Source organism: Dipodomys spectabilis, unplaced genomic scaffold, assembly GCF_019054845.1.
Source record: "Dipodomys spectabilis isolate Male_0828 unplaced genomic scaffold, ASM1905484v1 ptg000131l, whole genome shotgun sequence".
In the NCBI taxonomy this organism is placed as follows: Eukaryota; Metazoa; Chordata; class Mammalia; order Rodentia; family Heteromyidae; genus Dipodomys; species Dipodomys spectabilis.
Window position 1 is genome coordinate 1,911,777 of NW_024870808.1, and position 15,126 is coordinate 1,926,902.

The following is a 15,126-nucleotide window of genomic DNA, read 5'->3' on the forward strand; positions in this document are numbered from 1 at the left end:
CTGGGTCATAGGGAAGCTTTACCTGGAGTCTTTTCAAGAACTTCCATACTGCTTTACAAAGTGTTTAAACAAGTTTACACTCCCACCAACAATGCAATAGGAGTCCTTTTAGCTACATCCCCTCCAACATCTGTTGCTATTATATTTCTTGATTATAGCCATTCTAACTAGAGTAAGGTGCAATCTCAATGTTGTCTTGATTTGCATTCTTTTGTAGCTAGAATAGTTGAGCATTTCTTCATGTGCCTAATGGCCATTTTTATTTCCTCTTCAGAGAACTCTCTCTTTAAGCCTTTAGCCCACTTAGTTATCGAGCAGTTGTTTCTTTGAGGATTTGCTGTTGGAGAATTTAATTTTTTGAGTCCTAAGTATATTTTAGATGTGAGACCTTGTCCGTTTTATGTCTCATGAAGATGTTCTCCCAGAACGTGGGCTTTCTATTGATCTTGCTAACTATGGCCTTTGCTTTGCAGAAGCTCTGATGTTTCATGTAATCCCATTTGTCCAAATTTTCTTTGATTTCTGTTTTTTGACTATTATAATATGTTTATTGTATACAGACTCCATTAGCACTTGGAATTTATAATTCCATCGCATCTTGTAATAGCAAATTACTAGTTTCATAAAGAGATAAATTAAAAAATGAATTTCTTAATTTATCTTTCTTTACTCTTTGTTTCTGACTCTCTTTAAATAAATTTCAGCCTGTACTAAAAAGCTCTAGAGTTTATCCTATTCCTTCATGCAATGTTTTCATGGTGTCTTCTTTTATTTTGAGGTCTTTGATCCATTTGGAGTTGATTCTCGTGCAGGGTGATATATACAGATCTAGCTTTAGTTTTCTACAGGTGTTTAACCAACTGTGCCAACATCATTTACTCAAAAGGCTGTCTTTCTTCCATTCTATTTTTTGCTCCCTTGTCAAACATTCAGTGGCTATAGGTCAGGGGTTCATTTCTGAGTCTTCAGTCCTACTCCATTGGTCCTCAGGTCTGTTCTTGTGCCAGAACCAAGCTGTTCTTATTACTTTTTGCTTTTCTTATTACTTATTGCTTTTTAGTAGAGTTTGAAATTTGGAACTGATATTGCTCTAGTGCTGTTCTTTCTTCTAAGGATTGACAAACCTAAAGCTATCATTATACTTAATGGTGAAAAGTTAAGGACATTTCTTATAAATTCAGGAATGAGATAAGGATGTCTGCTCTCTCCACTACTCTTCAACTTAGTATTAGAATGCTAGATGGGGCAATAAGACAAGATGCTAACTTACATGGGATCCAAATAGAGAAAAATGAAGTAAAACTCTCCATCTTTGCAGATGACCTGGTCTTGTATTCAAAGAACCCCATGTACTCCACTCCCAAGTTACTTGAGCTGATCAGAAACTTTGGCAAACTAGCCGAGTATAAAATTCACCCTCAGAAATCAATGGCTTTCCTGTATTCCAATAATGACACGAGTGTGGCTGAAATTAGGAAAGCAACCCCGTTTTAATACCCGCACAAAAATAAAATACCTAGGAGTTAACTTAGGAGGTGAAGGACCTCTATGATGGAAATTTAAAAACCTGAAAAAGAAAATGAAAGCAGAACTCAGGAAATGGGCAACCTCCCACGCTCATGGATTGGGAGGATTAACATCATGAAAATGGCAATACTGCCAAAGGCTATATCCAAATTCAATGTGATACTTATCAATATCCCAATCTCACTCTTCAATGAAATAGAAGAAGCAATCCAAAAAATCATATGGAACAATAAAAGACCCCTAATAGCAAAGAGGTCTTTTGTGATAACCCTGCCTGGAGCTCACAAAACACTTAAGTCTTAGGTCTGGACGATTGTACCTAGATAGTGAATTACTTAATTGTAATTTGAACGCATAAAACATGCATACAAAAATAGCACATTTTCATCTCATGAGAAAACAACCTTTGTTCCATCTCAAATTTATTTCCTGAAAGGCATTTTTAGAGAGAATCTATTTTCATTTTTAGAAGAAAGACTTGTAGGAAACTATGTTCATAATCTGGCTCCTCCTCCCGCACCTCAATACCTAAAACACCAATTTCACAATGAATTTACAAGAAACAATAAAAAAAACCAAACACTGGGAATGCTTAGATGCAGAACGTTTTTACAAAACCCAGAATATAACTCTGCTGTCTGAGGGAGGGGTTCTCTGAATAAATTAACAAGCAAACAAAAAAAGCAGCCAGGAGTACAAGATGTGAGTGTCCCTGGCTGCTACTCCATGGACAAGGAGGATGAAAGGGCTTCCTGAGCCTGCTGGAGAGAGCATGGAAGAAAGTTTCCTTGCCAGCCTGAGTACAAAAGTTGGCATCACCCCTCCTGGGCCTGCCTTTCTTGTCTTCTGCCCACAGCATAACAGAATATTCTTGTGCTCCACGAAGGATAAATATTGTACAAGCTGATCCACAGACTGGCTTCTGTTCAATCTGTACTCCTTCCTAGGTGGGCGGTCCCTGCCCTGTGGTGTGTGTGCTCCCAGGGGCTGATCTTCAGGGCCCAGGCCCACGGGCAGGCATGTGCTAGATATGAGTCAGTGACATTGTGTCATTCAAGCAGCAGCTGCCGGGTTGCTGCCCTAGTCTGACAGCAGGTGCACCCTGATCTTCTCCTACAGTCCCAGGAGAGGTGCACACAAGGGTCCCATATGAAGATGCTGCAACTAGCATCCTACTTCACCAGACAGACCAGCATGCCAGATGAAGTGGCTGCCACCTGAATTACTAATTAGTTTATGGAGCAGTATTAAACAAAGCGATACATACTACTGTATGATATGTAATGCTCTATCCTTGAGTCTCTAGTTCAAAATCATTGAACTTTTTGCTAGCAAGAATGGATTTTATTGTTTGTATTCATAAGGCCATAATGGAAAACTGAAATAAAAGTACAACAAAACTCTTACCCGTAAACACGTGATTAAATCTCAGAATTTGAAAAAAAATTGTATGTAAGTAGTACAAATAAAGTTATACTAGAATAGTAAAATACACACAAAATATATAACATTAGTTACATTCAAGTGTAAAGTAAGTAATTACAGACAGAATTAGTACTGGATTAAAAAATATTTCAATGGTTTAACAGGTGGAAGTGATATAGTTTATATATTTTGTTTTTATAAAACTTATTTTATCTCCCAGTTCTGTTTTTCTCAATAAAGGAAAGTGTTAGAAAGTAGATATTATATGTGCCACCTCTTGCTTTCAGTACCACGAAGGGGAGTGGCACTTCCTATTGGGAGTCCTGGGATGAAACCCACACCCAGCCCATGTAGACCCATCAGAGGTCCATGTGGTGACCCTAAGGGGGCCCAGGACACTGCATTGCTGCTGCAGCAAGTATAGCACTTGTTGCGGTGGGCTGTAGCCAACAAGTCTCCATTAGTGACCAAATCAAGCAACCCAGACTCAGATGTCAAAGCCAAGGGAGAAGGCAGGGCAGACGCCAAGTCCTGCCTTCCATCTGTGCAGACTACACTGCCAAGGCCAGGCCCATTCCCCTGCTTTGGAGAAAAACGAGGGTAGGGGGTGAGCCCATTGCCTCCAAATGGAGTATCCCTGGAATGGTACCCAGAGCTGGGCCCATATGGGCCAGAAGGTTGACGGAGGAGACTACACAGCAAAGCCAAAGGGGTTTCAGTCCCTCGGTGCTGCAGCTGGTGTGCTGCAAATCCAGGCTCCTCTGGCATGGATGGGCATATGTAGGGTTGGACCTGTATCCGACTCCACAGGGACCAGAAAATGGAGGTCCACAGAGATGCTGAAGGGGCTCGAAATTGCTGAGCTGCTGCAGCTGTCACAAGCCGGCTGGCAGAGGGGCCAGCACATGGCTCCAGTCCCCAGACTCCCTTAAAGCCTGATGAGGTGAACCAAGGTTGGGCTACCTGGCCCCAAGGAGGCAGACTGCATGCTCAGCCTTCCTTTACCCATGGACTGTGCAGTGTACAAACATGGTTTCCCCCACCCCGCACTCATGGGGACAGGCAGTGACTCCAGAACAGAGTCTCCGGAGGATGGGCCACGCACTCAGGAGCACAGAAGACCAGTACTAGCACAACTGGAGGAGGAGAGGGCAGCAGTGGCCTCAACTCTAGCCCCATAGCTGCCAGTTGCTGGGTGAAATGGAGCAACTGAGACTGGGAAGTTAAGTGGGAAGTGTGGGCGGGGTTCATCTAGCAATACTGGGGAGCATGCACACACATCCACTCACAGCACATCCACCGTAAGGGAGTTGGCCCCACATTTCAACGGGTGACCTAAGAAGGCACCCACACCCACAGGGACTACAGAAATGGAGTTTCACGTAGTGACTTGGAAAGGGGCTTCAGGGCACAGCCTTGGAGCAATGAACAATTGGCAAAAAAAAAAAAAAAAAAAAAAAAAAAACGAAAAATGTCCAGGAAAACTATTCATTAATGATAACCTATTACACTTTAAAAACAGTTTTGCTTTCCTCTTGTCCTATATTTTTCAATGGGGACCTCTGAATTAACCAGAAATCTCCAGGATTTCTTCATGCATAGTAACACCAATACATATAGCTTCTATTATTTTTTAATTAAGAGAAGTTGCATTTAGTCCTTTCCCATGTTTGATTCATGTAAAGAAATCCTGAAGTGTATCTGTAAAACACCAAACTCAATATTTCTTCTGAATACCTCACTGAAGAAAGAGAATAAAATGACCAAGCAACAGGTATCACCCATATTGTCACCTATCTAGCTATTTCTCTGATTAGAAAATAATCCTGCCTGCACATGTAGATCGCTTATGCAAAATATTTTCCAACAGCTCTTGTTGTTATCTTACATTTATCTTCCTCTTCCTGCCTCCTCTCCTGCTCCTCATCCCTAGGTTCCTGTTTCCCTCTTCCTTCTCTCCTACCTCTATTTTCTTCCTGTCCCCTCCTCTTCTCTCTCGTGCTATGCCCTTTCTCCTCTCTTACCCCTTCCTCCTCCTTTCCTTTCCTCTTTCTCCTACACTTTCACTTTCTTCTACATCTTTATGGTCCTGGGGGTTGGACACACACTAAGCAAATGCTCTGCTGCTCACTACGGCCTCCTGTCTGGACTTCATTTCAATGACACTCTATTTCTTTGCTACAAACCCAACAAAGTGTTTTGATTCAGGATTTAATTCATTGTACATATTCTACATCATGAATAAGTGCTACTTCATACAGTGTGGCTAATAGGTTTGGATTATACTTTGGGCTTCAGTTAAACTCATCAGAAACAATGTTGAAGGCAAGCTAATGTGATCCTGTTACTCCCACATTAATGAACTGGTTACTTTGTATCTTGCACAAGTACTTCCATATTGCTCCCAGTTTAATGAACTGTCACTTTGTGGTAGCACCCACAGTAATACTAACCCAAGGATTGCTGAGGATCAGAAGATTAAGTCCAGACAGGAAAATCCATGAGATATGCATCTGAAATTAAATATTAAAAAGCCAGAAGAAAACTTGTGACGACAGGGCGCCCCCGCCACACACACACACACACACACACACACACACACACACACACACACACACACACACACACACAATTTCCCAGCTAGAGCAAGTACAAGATCTGTTTTCCCAATGATATATCTGAGTTCCAATCCTATGAGTTTGGATATTTTTGAAAGCTGTATCATCAACTTACCTAATTTTAATAAATGACATCCTGCTCACTATTATTTAATGCTGGTTGGAAAATATTTTAAGACACATTTTCATGTAGAAAATTGAATTTTTCCCCAAATCGTGACTGTCTTAGTTTATAAGAAAGAAAGAATTGTGCCTTTAATTCTTTAGTTCATAAATTAAAAAAAGTAACCCTAACCCTAGAACCACTTGCCTTTGCATTCAAAAAGCCACACAAATATATTAAATTTATACATCCTATCTTTGATTCAACTCATCTTTCTTAAAATAGTTTCTAGTTTTATTCAATATCTTGTCATTTTTCTAACACGAACCCTAACTGGAACATTCAGGCTAATCCTCACACTAATCATATCCCAATCCTAATATTATTAGCAGTTTTGTATTTCATATTCATCCTAATTCTATCTTGACTTGTTATACGAAGATTTACTTTCAGTTTGACCCTAAATTTTCCATTTCCCTAACACTAAGCCCAGCTGGAACTGAAACCTAACTTTCAACCTAATAATAGTCCAAAATTAATATTAAAAAATACTCTAGTTTTTATTCATTGGAATGAATATTCCAGTTTTCACTCTGGAAAGGAGTTTCAATTTGCCCTAATTCCAACAAATTTCCTGACTCTTTCTCTGAAGTTATCTTGTTCCCTAACATGAACCATTATATTACTTGTCATCAAATTCTCTTATCAGAAAAAACACTGTAGTTTCCATTGATCCTACCTTTTCCTGAACCACTGTATCCTAAAACAATTTCATATTTACTTATCCTCTAGTCCATTACTCAATGCTAACTCTCAACCTAAACCTGGCTGGAAAACTCTCATTAATCATTACAAGAATGATCACTGAGAAATATATATATATATATATATATATATATATATATATATATAATGGTAATGTTCTAGTTACTATTCAGTCTCACATTTTTGTTTTTACTTGATAGTGAAAACTCAATTTTTACTAAAACTTTCCTATTCATAACACTAATCATAATCAGAACAAAATACTGACACTGATTTTAATCCAAATTTTATGTCAATACTAACACTTACTAGTTCGTTTTACCCTAGTTTTCATTCATCCTAACTTGATTCAAATATGCCTTCCAAACATAGGTTTCAATTTTTTTCCAATATCTTAGTCACTTTCTAACCCTAAACTTAATCTTAACTGGAATATTGAGAATAAATATAAGCCTAATTGCAAGTAGATTCTAATATCAATAGCAATACTCTAATTCAAATTCATTCTAATTCTTACCAGACTTATTCCAAAATTTACCATCAATTTGAGCTTCATTTTTTTTTCTCCTGGAATCCTAACCATACCCTTAACACAAATGGTATCGCAATTCTAAAATTTATGAAAAATACTGGTTTTGTGCAATCCTAACTGAAATTCCACTTGTAATTCTTGAAATAAATTGCAAGTCTTCCTAAACCCTACAGATTTTCTCACTCTTATTTCTGAACCTATCCTGTTCCATAAGAGGAATCATTAAACCAATTGATCTCAAATCCTGATATTATGAAATACATTATACGTCCATTATCCCAGCTTTTCCTGAATTCCTAGAACCTAAAATAAGTTCAGATTTAATTAACATTTATCCCATTCCTTTTTTTTTCTTTTTGTTGGTTGTGGGGTTTCATCTCTGGGTCTGGGCTTAATCCCTGAGTTCTAGGCATGGGCATGATCCCTGAGTTCTTTAGCTCAAGGTGTGCACTTTACCACATGAGCCACAGCACCACTTTCTGGTTTTCTGGTGGTTAATTGGAGATAAAATTCTCACAGACTTTCCTGCCAGGGCTGGCTTTGAAATGCGATCCTCAGAAATCAGCTTCCTGAATAGGTAGGATAATGGACGTGAGCCACCAGTTTAATATATTTCTTTACTCAATCCTTAACCTCCTTTAACCAGAAACCTAATCCTAATCACAACCTGAATTAACACCAAATGGTTAATGTAAGGAAAATTGTCTGGATTCTATTCAATCACACATTTTTTTGCTTCTACTTCTTAGTGGAAAACTAAATTTTACCCTAAAGCTTATCCTTCCCTAATCCTAACAAGAACTAAAACAGTAACACTTTAAACCAAATTATATATGAATGTTTAAAATAACACCCACGCTTGTTTTCATTCATTCTAACTTTGATGTTATTCATTCTTCTTAAAATATGTGGCAGTTTGACACAATATCTTACTTTTTTTTCTCATCCTAAACCCAGCTCTAACTGGAACAACTTGCCTAATCCTAAACCTACATATAACCGAATCATAATGTTAATAGCAAGCGTCCATTTCACAATTATGCTATCTCTTGCTCAGCGTGTAGGTCTAAATTTTATTTGCATTTTGACCCTAAATTTTAACACTGTTTTTCTATTTCCTGTCAAGTTTTATTTTTCATTTCTTTTTAATTTTATTTTATTGTAATGAGGCTTACATAGGGATTACAGTTACATGTGCAAGGTAATGAGTACGTGTCTTGTTGAGCATTGTTACCCCCTTCTTTGTTGTTGTCCCACTATCCCTTCCCTCTCCAACCTCCATTACTCTTCTCTCCCCATGGTGTAAAGTTCATTTTCAGTCCAGTGTGCTATGAGTATTATTGTTGCAATAGGTCATCCTGTGTTGAGCCTAAATTTTCTATTTCTCTAACCCTAATTCTAATTCTGTCTGGTGTCCTAACCCTAACCATAATAATAATGATAACTCAATTCAGAAGTTAACTGAAAATACCCCTTTTTGTTCAACCTGATAATCCACTGTACGTCTTGGATTAAATTGCAGTTTAGCTTAAATCTTCCAAATTACTTTATATGTGCATATAAAAAGCTGTAATTTTATGTGAAAAACAGAAGATCTTTGGAGAAAGGAGTAACAAAAAGGAAATAGAGGGAGTAAAATCAAATATTTTAATATATTATGGAAAGAGCAAAATTAAACTGCCACTTCTGAAAATGAATAACCATTAACAAAACAATAAAATGTTTCCATTCTTAAAGTGCATTATACTTCAATATAAAGTTTATCTCAAAATAGAAATTCTGCATCTAATCTAATGTACGTTTGCATGCACAAAATTCTGTGACTTCTAGTCTTATTATGTGATATTAATTATATTTTTATTGTGAAATGATCCCTACTTATATTTATTACAAACTTCTGTAATTATACAAATCATGCCTGTACATGCTAATTTACGTAATTTAATACACAAACAAAAGTATCTTTTTTCTTGTCTCCCACAGGGAAGGATGAAGTGCTGAAATATACTAAATAGAAGCACTCTAACAGAGAGTCTATAGGGAATGGAAATTTGCAACGTGAGGATGGGAACATGAGCACTTTCTACTTGGCTGAACAAGAATTCTTGTTTCTACAGTACTTTCTTGGCATTTAGTCACACAGGGAAAGCCACAAAATTTGAAGTTCATATGAAAGAATTACATTCCTAAAAGTTGTGTCAACCCTGCTCAAAAGCTCAATTTTATCACTAGTTCTTCGTGCTTGCTGGCTGATCAGTTTCCCTATCATATTTACATATTATTAAGCATATTAGTCATTGAACTGGCAGTACATGGCAGAAGACTCCTGAAATCACATCTATTGCAGTGTAATATTTAGAAGAGAAGAAAAAGATTATATTGATCTCCAATTCCTCCCTTTGGCCTTCAATATAGTAATTAATTGTCAAAACAATCACATAAGATGTTAGTCTATTTTCCAAATTTAATTAGAGATTAAGCAAGTGTTTTTTGCAGTAAAGTGATGACAGTAGTATCACAGCTCTGATATGGGCACCTCCTTCCTAACAAGTAATGCTCTATGAAGTGTAAATATGGACGCCACACTAAATTCTCTCTCTCTCTTTCTCTCTCTCTCTCTCTACACACACACACACACACACACATCGGAGATCAGTTCCATTCCTCTGTAATTATAGTTGATTGATGTTTGTTCCCTTGCTTTTCTTTGATTCAGGATCTTACTTGGACCTGTATGTTTCCCCGATATCAAGTCCCTTCTTTGTATACCGTGTATCTTTGTATGTTTCAGGTCAATTAACAGTACCTTGAATACAACATCTTCAAACTTGACATTCAAGTCAAACTCCATGAATTCATATTACTATTCCAAAATACTAAAATGTATTGGATCTAGGGACAAAATGCCCACCTTGTTATTTTAGAAGGAATTGACATCATGAAAAAGAAGAATATTAATCAGGAACCGAGGTAAGAGAATGGGAGTATGTGGGAAAATGTAGAATACTGTATGTGTGTTAGAGATACAGAATAATAGGCTCATTTATTGAAAATTTGCCATCCTATATTGAAAGCTCAATTTAAGCATACAGTTTTCCAGTTACTTTGCATACCTATCACTTCTGATCACAAATCCTCTTATGAATGTTTATATTATCTTTGAATAAATCACACAATTTGCAGGTACTTATCATCATAAGGAAAGACTGTCTGCTTCTAGGTTTTTCATTATATGTGACAAACCCTTATTTTTTGTTTCCCTGTTTGCTGAATAAATGTATTCCTGGAAACAGGTATTGACAACAAATCTGAGTGTAATTTTCATTTTATAAATTTCGAATATAATATAAACTTCGTATTGACTAGTAATTTTTTTAAATGACTGATATTGATGAACACAATATTTTGGTGCCTTTAAGTCAATTGAGAATTGCTGTGGTAGTTCTTATGTCTAATTGACTTAACCATTATGTTATTCATGTATAAACATTGCATTGCACTTTTTTATTTTTATATATAAAATAATCCCTAAGGGTTTTCTTTAAAGTGATAATGGGGGGAGATTGTCTTCTTGTTCCAAACTTTATATTTACGTCAGTAAAACTACTAGAAACACATTCTGTTTACTGGAGCAATATAAAAGATGAGAACATATTTCTAAAGAGAATGGATTGATTGATTAAAACATAGAATAGAGTAAAATAGTCAGGTTTCTTGTTTGAGACTCCATAAATTTCATATGAATGTAGCTCAAGATAAGAATCAAAGATAAATTCATATTTATATTACTGAGATTTACGTCACAATATAAGAAATATACGTATTTTAAGGAATTGGTTATTCAAAGCCTTAGATACCTAATGGATGAAGAATGGAATTGAAAAAAAAGCAGAGGAAAACAATTCAACATGCATCTATTATGATTTTATAATACTAATATGAAAGCAATGGAGCTTTTGCCTTTCTGAAGAAGAACATTTAGGCAGTAATTTCAATGTAAGTTAGCAATTGCAATGAGTCTAAAGCCTTTTCTTCCAAGATATCCAAGAATACTATACTCATCCTTTGAAGAGTAAAAAAGTAATTATTTTCATTAGCTTTGCTTAATATGAATTTATTTGTAGTAAATAGGTTAAAATGTCTTCTTTCTCTCAATGTAATAAGATACATTCTGTCTCTTTCTGTTTCTTCATACAAGCCTGAAATCACTACTTCAACGTAATATAAGCAGAAAAACAAAAATAACCTGATACAACAATTACAAATCCTAAATTATGTGAAAACATACACAATATAAAAAATAAATCTGAGGAAGAGGAAAAACAATGACAGAATAACAACAGAAAATTACCCTAGCAATCTCTAATGAAACAGAGGTTTATAGTCCTAGGAGATACTCCACTTCTAGAGGGTCACATCAAATCAGCTATAATTATAGATATGCAGCTATAAAAATTGACATAACTATAAACATATAATTCATAAGAAGATTTTATACTGTCTTCACAAGAAAACAGAATTCTATGAAAAGGTGCCAGCCAGGTAGTTGACTGCTATGACTGTGTTGGCCAACACATTCAAAAGCACATCTGCAGTCTGGAAATAAATGGGCAACATGGAAAAAAGCAGGAACAGAAGCATACATCAGAGAAAGCCACATCCGTACACATAGACAATTCACCATACCACTGGACATTCCGAACTGTCACTGGAACCACAAATATTAACATCACAACATCTCACCACAACTGATTTCTATTACTACACTTAATGGACCTGACAAAAATGCAATTCCAGAAAAACAAATCATAACAGGAGACCAAACAAAGACCTGGCAAATCAACCAAGAACATAGAGAGTCACCTATTAAGGTCATAGATCCTCCAAAGAAAACCTCCAAATGGACAAAACAAATCAGAAAAATACAAGAAAAGTGACCTCAAGGTAGTATAATTCACACAGTAAATAACCAGGCATTAAAACAGACAATCAAGGACCTAGAAGAGAGTTATCAAATGTATTACAGATACTGCTGAAAAATGTGATTAATGGAAAGATAGAAAACCTCTACAAGGAAATTTGTGAACAAATGAGACCAACCAAAGATTAGCAAAATAATTCATGAAGACTACAAACAGAAAGATAAATAAATTCTGAGAAGTCAAGGGAGTTCAAGAAAAAATGGATGCCTAGTTAAAGATATGAGAGAAGACACAGCTAAGAAAACAACGCTTGCAACTCCCCCACCCAAAGAAAAAATGTACAGAGGGCTGGGAAGGTGGCTCAGTGGTAGAGCACTTGTCTTGCATGCCTGAGGACCTGGGTCCAATTCATCAGCACCACATAAGCAAAAAAAAGAAAAAAGAAAAAAAGAAAAAAGAAAAAGAAAAAACCCGGAAGTGGCACTGTGGCTCAAGTGGTCGAGCGCTAGCCTTGAGCTGAAGAGCTGAGAGACAGTGCCCAGGCCCAGAGTTAAGCCCCCATGACTGGATCAAAAAAAAAAATGTACATAAAGTCCATAAAAGACCTAAAACAAAGGTTTAATAGAGAGACAGAACCCCTAAAATATCACCAACTAGAAGACGGGGAAATCAAAAACAAAGTAGAAAGTCTCCACAGCAAATAGATGACATAGAAGATAATCTCAGGGCCAAATTACAAAATAGCTCTAATAGGGAAGAGGAAACAATCATTTAGAACAAATCCAAGAAATAAGAAATGATCTTGCCACAACGTCAAGACTCAGTTAGAAGATCAAATTTTGAGGAGATAGGTATCAAGAAGGAGAAGAGCAGGAAACTAAATGGATGGGAAACATATTACAGAATTCTAGCAGAGAACATGCCAAACATCCAAAGAGATAGGCTCATTCAGAGAAGAGAAGCCTTTAAACAAACACAGAATTCTAGAACTGAACAATCCACCATGACATCATAATCCATTAGAGGATCATTAACGATCAAGGAAAGGATTCTTAAAGCTGCCGTAGAGAAAAGATTGATTATTTATAAGGGATATACAGTCAGAATAGAAACAGATTTCTTAGCTGATATGGTAAAAAAAAGGAGAGCCTGGAATGATGTATGACAAACACTAAAGGTAAACAACTACCAACCGTGAATACGGTCCCAAGCCAAACTTTCCTTTACATTTAAAGGATAAATAAACATATTTCATGACAAAGACAACTTGAAACAACGTATTTCCATCAAATCAGCATGATAGAATTTAATCAAATATATCCTACATAGAGAAGATCAAGAAGAACAGGAACTGGTTATATAAAATGTTCCCTACAAGAGTTCAAGGTAAATTTATTAAGAGTACATCAGGCACAGCTCCTAACAACAGGTGTATAACATAGCAGGACTTATCAGATATTTCTGCCTTAACTCTCAATAGCAATGGACTTAAATTTCCAAATAGAAGACATAGATTAGATAGCATTTAAAAACAAGATGCATCCATCTAGTATCTATGAGAGACACATTATCAAACACATTCTATGAAGCTAGAATTAGACTCTTCCCCAAATCACGTAGGGACTCACCAAAGAAAGAGAACTATGGACTCAACTCTTTGATTAGCATTAAAGAAGAACTTCTTAATAAAATTCTCACTAACCAATTTCAGCAACTAAAAAAAATCATATGGTATGATCAAATAGGATTCAACTTGGATAAAAGTCGATTTAATATTCTTGTGAATAAACATAATACAAACTATCAGCAGAAGCAGGGTCAAGAAACACATGATCGTCTATAGGGATGTAGAAATAGCTTTTAACAAGCTCCAATACCGCTTTATGATTAAAAGGTCTGAGAAGCTAAGAATGCGTGGAACATTCCTCAATATAACACTGAGTATGTATATGACACAGATAATTAGCATTTACCTCACGGTGGAAGCCTGAAGACATTAACATCAGGAATGAGACAAGATGTCCACTCTCTCTACTACTCTTCAATATGGTAGTGGAATTTCTTGTAAGAACAATAGACAAGAGAAAAACATCAAGCAGATCCAAATATGGAAGAAGTAAAACTATCCCTTTTTACAGATGAAATGTCGCTGTATTTAAAAGACCCTGTGGCTTCCTCCCTCAAGTTAGTACAGGTGATGCTAACCTTCAGCAATGTAGCTGGGTATAAAAATCACAAGAATCAGTAGTTTTTCTGTTACCAACAATGGGAAGATCCACGCTGAAATTCAAAATACAACCTATATGTATTAGCCTCAAAAACAAATTAAATCTACACAGAACAAAACAACAACAACAAAACTAGGAATTAATTAAATTAAAATTGTGAAGGACCTATATGTGAAAACTTTAAAAATATACAAAGGGAAATTGAAGGAGATTCAAGGAAATAGAAAGTCTTTCAATGTTCCTGGTTAGAAGAATTAACATTTTAAACATTGCAATATTTTCCCCAATTTTGCAATGCAATACTCATCAAAATCCTAACAATATTCTTCCATGCAGTAGAGAAAGCAATCCAACTTCAATATGGAATTACAAAATTTTAGATGATACAGAATGCTTAGAAATGAATTCATGTGCCTATAGTCATCTTACACACACACACACACACACACACACACACACACACACACACACACACAATGGGATTATATTCACCCATCAGAAAGATGACTTTTCACCAGTGGTAAGGAAAATAAAAAGTTTGGGAAAATTATATTAATAGAAAAGAGAAAGGAATGCAGACACAGAGCAATATAGGTTTCATGGATTCATTCATTTATTGAAACTAGAAGGTGCATACAAATCTATAAGTAAACAAGACAGATTCTACCTCGTCCCAGTTAATATGGCCATTACCAAGAAAATTAAGACTAGCAAATGCTGGACAATTGGGAACTCTATTACACTGTTGGTGGGAAATTAAACTCGTTCAACTATTGTGGAATGCAGTACGGAGTTTCCTGAAAAGACTAAACCTATATCTCCCTTAAGACCCAGTAATTTCCCTCAGGGGCAGTAATCCAATCAATAACAAACAGCCTCACATGAAAGCTACAGTATATCCATGTTCAGGGCCCAGGCCCAGAGTTGAAGGACTGGAAAAAATTTACCACTGCTGGTGTTTGTTTCCGCAAATATGAACAGTTTGATATAAGATACCAAATCAATC